Source organism: Dama dama, unplaced genomic scaffold, assembly GCF_033118175.1.
Source record: "Dama dama isolate Ldn47 unplaced genomic scaffold, ASM3311817v1 ptg000088l, whole genome shotgun sequence".
In the NCBI taxonomy this organism is placed as follows: domain Eukaryota; kingdom Metazoa; phylum Chordata; class Mammalia; order Artiodactyla; family Cervidae; genus Dama; species Dama dama.
Window position 1 is genome coordinate 4439938 of NW_026870905.1, and position 7906 is coordinate 4447843.

Below are 7906 nucleotides of genomic sequence, written 5' to 3' on the forward strand. Positions count from 1 at the left end.
TTCCTCCTATTTTTCAGACCGTTTCATGCTCGTCATATTTTTGACACCTTTTGAAGCTCTCATATTTTTCATACCTTTTGATGCTCTTCATGTTTTTGAACACTGCTTCATGCTCCTCATATTTTTCAGATCGTTTCATGCTCCTCATATTTTTGACACTGTTTGAGCTCTTCATATTTTTCAAACCTTTTCAGGCTCTTCATGTTTTCGAACTCTGCTTCATGCTCCTCCAATTTTTCACAACGTTTCATGATCCTCATGTATTTCACAACTTTGAACCTCTTCATATTTTTCACACCTTTTCATGCTCTTCAAGTTTTTCAAAATCACTTCATGCTCCTACATTTTTGCAGACCGTTTCATGCTCCTCATATTTTTGACACATTTTGAAGCTCTTCATATTTCTCACACCTTTTCAGGCTCTTCATGTCTTTCAACACCGCTTCATGCTCCTCCTATTTTTCAGACGGGTTCATGCTCATCTCATTTTTGACACCTTTTGAAGCTTTTCATATTTTTCACACCTTTTCAGGCTCTTCATGTTTTTGAACACAGGTTGATGCTCCTCCTATATTTCAGAACGTTTCATGCTCCTCATATTTTTGACACCTTTTGAAGCTCTTCATATTTTTCACATCTTTTCAGGCTCTTCATGTTTTTCAACACCGTTTCATGATCCTCCTATTTTTCAGACCGTTTCATGCTCATCTCATTTTTAACACCTTTTGAAGGTCTTCATATTTTTCACACCTTTTCAAGCTCTTCATATTTTTAAACACCACTTCATGCTTCTCCTATTTTTCAGCCCATTTCATGCTCCTCATGTATTTCACACCTTTTGGAGCTCTTCATATTTTTCACAATTTTGAAGCTCTTCATATTTTTCACACAATTTCAGACTCTTCATGTTTTTCAACACCGCTTCATGCTCCTTCTATTTATCATACCGTTTCATACTCCTCATATTTTGACAGGTTTTGAGGCTCTTCATATTTTTCACACCTTTTCAGGCTCTTCATGTTTTTGAACTCCGCTTCATGCTCCTCCTATTTTTTCGACCGTATCATGCTCCTCATATTTTTCACACCTTTTGAAGCTCTTCATATTTTTCTCACCTTTTCAGGCTCTTCATGTTTTTGAACAGCACTTCATGCTCATCCTATTTTTTAGAGAGTTTCATGCTCCTCATGTATTTCACACCTTTTGAAGCTCTTCATATTTTTCACACCTTTGCAGTCTCTTCATGTTTTTCAACAGCGCTTCATGCACCTCTATTTTTCAGACCGTTTCATGCTCATTTCAATTTTGACACCTTTTGAAGCTTTTCATATTTTTCACAACTTTTCAGGCTCTTCATGTTTTTGAACACCGCTTCATGCTCCTCCTATTTTTCAGACCGTTTCCTGCTCCTCATATTTTTGACACGTTTTGAAGCTCTTCATTTTATTCACACATTTTCAGGCTCTTCATGTATTTGAACAACGTTTCATGCTCCTCCTATTGTTCAGACCGTTTCATGCTCTTCATATATTTCACATCTTTTGAAGCTCTTCATAATTTTCACATTTCTGAAGCTCTTCATATTTTTCACACCTTTTCAGGCTCTTCATGTTTTTCAACACCGCTTCATGCTCCTCCTAATTTTCAGACTGTTTCATGCTCCTCATATTTTTGACACATTTTGAAGCTCTTCATATATTTCACACCTTTTGAAGCTGTTCATATTTTTCACACCTTTTTATGCTCTTCATATTTTTCACACGTTTTCAGGCTCTTCATGTTTTCAACACCACCTCATGCTCCTCCTATTTTTCACACAGTTTCATGTTCTTCATATTTTTGACCCCTTTTGAAGCACTTCATATTTTTCACACCTTTTCAGGCTCTTCATGTTTTTGAACACTGCTTCTTGCTCCTCCTAATTTTCAGAGAGTTTCATGCGCCTAATGTATTTCACACCTTTTGAAGGTCTTCATATTTTTCACACCTTTTCAGGCTCTTCATGTTTTTCAACACTGCTTCTTGCTCCTCCTAATTTTCAGAGAGTTTCATGCGCCTCATCTATTTCACACCTTTTGAAGCTCTTCATATTTTTCACACCGTTTCAGGCTCTTCATGTTTTTGAACACTGCTTCTTGCTCCTCCTAATTTTCAGAGAGTTTCATGCACTTCATGTATTTCACACCTTTTGAAGCTCTTCATATTTTTCACAAGTTTTCAGGCTCTTCATGTTTTTGAACATTGCTCCTCCTAATTTTCAGACAGTTTCATGCTCCTCATGTATTTCACACCTTTTGAATCCTTTCCTATTTTGCACACCTTTTCAGGCTCTTCATGTTTTTGCACACCACTTCATGGTTCTCCTATTTTTCAGCCCGTTACATGCTCCTCATGTATTTCACGCCTTTTGAAGCTCTTCATATATTTCACACCTTTTCAGGCTCTTCATGTTTTTGATCACCATTTCATGCTTCTCCTGTTTTTCAGACCGTTTCATGCTCCTCATATTTTTGACACCTTTTAAAGCTCCTCATATTTTTCACACCTTTTCAGGGTCTTCATGTTTTTCCACACCGCCTCATGCTGCTCCTATTTTTCAGACCATTTCATGCTCCTCATATTTTTGACACCTTTTGAAGCTCTTCATATTTTTCACACCTTCTCAGGCTCTTCATGTTTTTCAACACCGCTTCATGAACCTCCTATTTTTCGGACCGATTCATGCACCTCATATTTTTGACACATTTTGAAGCTCTTCATATTTTTCACACCTTCTCAGGCTCTTCATGTTTTTCAACACCGCTTCATGCTCCTCCTATTTTTCAGACCGTATCAAGTTTCTCATTGTTTTCACACCTTTTGAAGCTCTTCATACTTTTCATAATTTGAAGATCTTCATATTTTTCACACGATTTCAGATTCTTCCTGTTTTTCAACACCGCTTCATGCTCCTGCTATTTATCATACCGTTTCATACTTCTCATATTTTGAAACGTTTTGAGGCTCTTCATATTTTTCACACCTTTTCAGTCTCTGCATGTTTTTGAACACTGTTTCATGCTCCTCATGTATTTCACACCTTTTGAAGCTCTTCATATTTTGCACACCTTTTCAGGCTCTTCATGTTGTTGAACACCGCTTCATCCTCCTCCTATTTTTAAGAGGGTTTCTTGCTCGTCATATTTTTGACACATTTTGAAGCTCTTCATATTTTTCACACCTTTTGAAGCTGTTCATATATTTCACACCTTTTCAGGCTCTTCATGTTTTTCAACACCACTTCATGCTCCTCCTATTTTTCAGACCCTTTCATGCTCCTCATATTTTTGACACGTTTTGAAGCTCTTCTTATTTTTCACACGTTTTCAGGCTCTTCATGTTTTCAACACAGCTTCATGCTCCTCCTATTTTTCACAACGTTTCATTCTCCTCATATTTTTGACACCTTTTGAAGCTCTTCATATTTTTCACACCTATTCAGGCTCGTCATGTTTTTGAACACCGCTTCATGCGCCTCCTATTTTTCAGACCGTTTCATGCTCCTCAAATTTTTGACAGATTTTGAAGCTTTTCATATTTTTCACACCTTTTCAGGCTCTTCAAGTTTTTCAACACCACTTCATGCTCCTCCTTTTTGCAGACCTTTTCATGCTCCTCATATTTTTGACACCTTTTGATGATCCTCATATTTTTCACACCTTTTCAGTCTCTTTTTTCAACACCACTTCATGGTCCTCCTATTTTTCAAACCGTTTCATGCTCATCTCATTTTTGACACCTTTTGAAGCTTTTCATATTTTTCACAACTTTTCAGGCTCTTCATGTTTTTGAACACTGCTTCATGCTCCTCCTATTTTTGAGACCGTTTCATGCTCCTCATATTTTTGACACCTTTTGAAGCTCTTCATACTTTTCACATTTTTGAAGATCTTCATATTTTTCACACGATTTCAGACTCTTCCTGTTTTTCAACACCGCTTCATGCTCCTGCTATTTATCATATCGTTTCATACTTCTCATATTTTTGACACTTTTTGAGGCTCTTCATATTTTTCACACCTTTTCAGGCTCTTCATGTTTTTGAACTCCGCTTCATCCTCCTCCTATTTTTCAGACCGTTTCATGCTCCTCATATTTTTCACACATTTTGAAGCTGTTCATATTTTTCACACCTTTTCAGGCTCTTCATGTTTTTCAACACCGCTCATGCTCCTCCTATTTTTAAGACCGTTTCATGCTCCTCATGTATTTCACACCTTTTGAAGCTTTTCACATTTTTCACACCTTCTCAGGCTCTTCATGTTTTTCAACACAGCTTCATGCTTCTCCTATTTTTCAGACCATTTCATGCTCCTCATATTTTTGACACCTTTTGAAGCTCTTCATATTTTTCACACCTTCTCAGGCTCTTCATGGTTTTCAACTCCGCTTCATGCTCCTCCTATTTTTCAGACCTTATCAAGTTTCTCATAGTTTTCACACCTTTTGAAGCTCTTCATACTTTTCATAATTTGAAGATCTTCATATTTTTCACACGATTTCAGATTCTTCCTGTTTTTCAACACCGCTTCATGCTCCTGCTATTTATCATACCGTTTCATACTTCTCATATTTTTGACACGTTTTGAGGCTCTTCATATTTTTCACACCTTTTCAGTCTCTGCATGTTTTTGAACACTGTTTCATGCTCCTCATGTATTTCACACCTTTTGAAGCTCTTCATATTTTGCACACCTTTTCAGGCTCTTCATGTTTTTGAACACCGCTTCATCCTCCTCCTATTTTTAAGAGGGTTTCATGCTCGTCATATTTTTGACACATTTTGAAGCTCTTCATATTTTTCACACCTTTTGAAGCTGTTCATATATTTCACACCTTTTCAGGCTCTTCATGTTTTTCAACACCACTTCATGCTCCTCCTATTTTTTAGACCCTTTCATGCTAATCTAATTTTTGACACCTTTTGAAGCTCTTCATATTTTTCACACCTTTTGATGCTCTTCATATTTTTCACATCTTTTCCGGCTGTGCATGTTTTTGAACATCGCTTGTGCTCGTCCTATTTTCAGACCGTTTCATGCTCCTCATATTTTTGACACCTTTTGAAGCTCTTCATATTTTTCACACCTTTTCAGGCTCTTCATGTTTTTCAACACCGCTTCATGAACCTCCTATTTTTCGGACCGATTCATGCACCTCATATTTTTGACACATTTTGAAGCTCTTCATATTTTTCACACCTTTTCAGGCTCTTCATGGTTTTCAACACCACTTCATGCTCCTTGTATTTTTCAGACCGTTTCATGCTCCTCATATTTTTGACACCTTTTGAAGCTCTGCATATTTTTCACACCTTTTCATGCTCTTCATGATTTTCAACACCACTTCATGCTCCTATTTTTCAGACCGTTTCATGCTCATCTCATTTTTGACATATTTTGAAGCTCTTCATATTTTTTACACCTTTTGAAGCTCTTCATAATTTTCATATTTTTGAAGCTCTTCATATTTTTCACACATTTTCGGGTTCTTCATGTTTTTCAACACCACTTCAGGCTCCTCCTATTTTTCAGACCCTTTCATGATAATCTAATTTTTGACACTTTTTGAAGCTCTTCATATTTTTCAAACCTTTTCAGTCTCTGCATGTTTTTGAACACCGTTTCATGCTCCTCATGTATTTCACACCTTTTGAAGCTCTTCATATTTTGCACACCTTTTCAGGCTCTTCATGTTTTTGAACACCGCTTCATCCTCCTCCTATTTTTAAGAGGGTTTCATGCTCGTCTTATATTTGACATATTTTGAAGCTCTTCATAAATTTCACACCTTTTCAGGCTCTTCATGTTTTTGAACACCGCTTCATGCTCGTCCTATTTTTCAAACCGTTTCATGCTCTTCATATTTTTGACACCTTTTGAAGCTCTTCATGTTTTTCACACCTTTCAGGCTCTTCATGTATTTGAAAACCGTTTCATGCTCCTCCTATTTTTCAGACCGTTTCATACTCTTCATATATTTCACACCTTTTGAAGCTCTTCATAATTTTCACATTTCTGAAACTCTTCATATTTTTCACACCTTTGCAGGCTCTTCATGTTTTTTCAACACTGCTTCATGCTCCTCCTATTTTTCAGACCGTTTCATGCTCCTCATATTTTTGACACATTTTGAAGCTCTTCATATTTTTCACACGTTTTCAGGCTCTTCATGTTTTTCAACACCACCTCATGCTCCTCCTATTTTTCAGACGGTTTCATGTTCTTCATATTTTTGACCCCTTTTGAAGCTCTTCATATTTTTCACACCTTTTCTGACTCTTCATGTTTTTGAACACCGCTTCATGCTCCTCCTATTTTTCAGACCGTTTCATGCTCCTCATATTTTTGACACATTTTGAAGCTCTTCATATATTTCACACCTTTTGAAGCTGTTCATATTTTTCACACCTTTTAAAGCTCTTCATATTTTTCACACGTTTTCAGGCTCTTCATGTTTTTCAACACCACCTCATGCTCCTCCTATTTTTCAGACGGTTTCATGTTCTTCATATTTTTGACCCCTTTTGAAGCTCTTCATATTTTTCACAAGTTTTCAGGCTCTTCATGTTTTTGAACACTGCTTCTTGCTCCTCCTAATTTTCAGAGAGTTTCATGCGCCTCATATATTTCACACCTTTTGAAGGTCTTCATATTTTTCACACCTTTTCAGGCTCTTCATGTTTTTCAACACTGCTTCTTGCTCCTCCTAATTTTCAGAGAGTTTCATGCGCCTCATCTATTTCACACCTTTTGAAGCTCTTCATATTTTTCACACCTTTTCAGGCTCTTCATGTTTTTGAACACTGCTTCTTGCTCCTCCTAATTTACAGAGAGTTTCATGCACCTCATGTATTTCACACCTTTTGAAGCTCTTCATATTTTTCACAAGTTTTCAGGCTCTTCATGTTTTTGCACACCACTTCATGGTTCTCCTATTTTTCAGCCCGTTACATGCTCCTCATGTATTTCACGCCTTTTGAAGCTCTTCATATTTTTCACACCTTTTCAGGCTCTTCATGTTTTTGATCACCATTTCATGCTTCTCCTATTTTTCAGACCGTTTCATGCTCCTCATATTTTTGACAGATTTTGAAGCTTTTCATATTTTTCACACCTTTTCAGGCTCTTCAAGTTTTCAACACCACTTCATGCTCCTCCTTTTTGCAGACCTTTTCATGCTCCTCATATTTTTGACACATTTTCATGATCCTCATATTTTTGACACCTTTTCAGTCTCTTCTTTTTTTTCAACACCACTTCATGGTCCTCCTATTTTTCAAACCGTTTCATGCTCATCTCATTTTTGACACCTTTTGAAGCTTTTCATATTTTTCACAACTTTTCAGGCTCTTCATGTTTTTGAAAACCGCTTCATGCTCCTCCTATTTTTGAGACCGTTTCATGCTCCTCATATTTTTGACACCTTTTGATGCTCTTCATATTTTTCACACCTTTTCAGTCTCTTCTTTTTTTTCAACACCACTTCATGCTCCTCCTATTTTTCACACCGTTTCATGCTCATCTCATTTTTGACACCTTTTCAAGCTTTTCATATTTTTCACAATTTTTCAGGCTCTTCATGTTTTTGAACACCCCTTCATGCTCTTCCTATTTTTCAGACCGTATCCTGCTCCTCATATTATTCACACCTATTGAAGCTCTTCATATTTTGCACACCTTTTAAGACTCTTCATGTTTTTGAACACCACTTCATGCTCCTCCTATTTTTCAGAGAGTTTCATGCTCCTCATGTATTTCACACCTTTTGAATCTCTTCATATTTTTCACACCTTTTCAGGCTCTTCATGTTTTTCCACACCACTTCATGCTTCTCCCATTTTTCAGACCGTTTCATGCTCCTCATA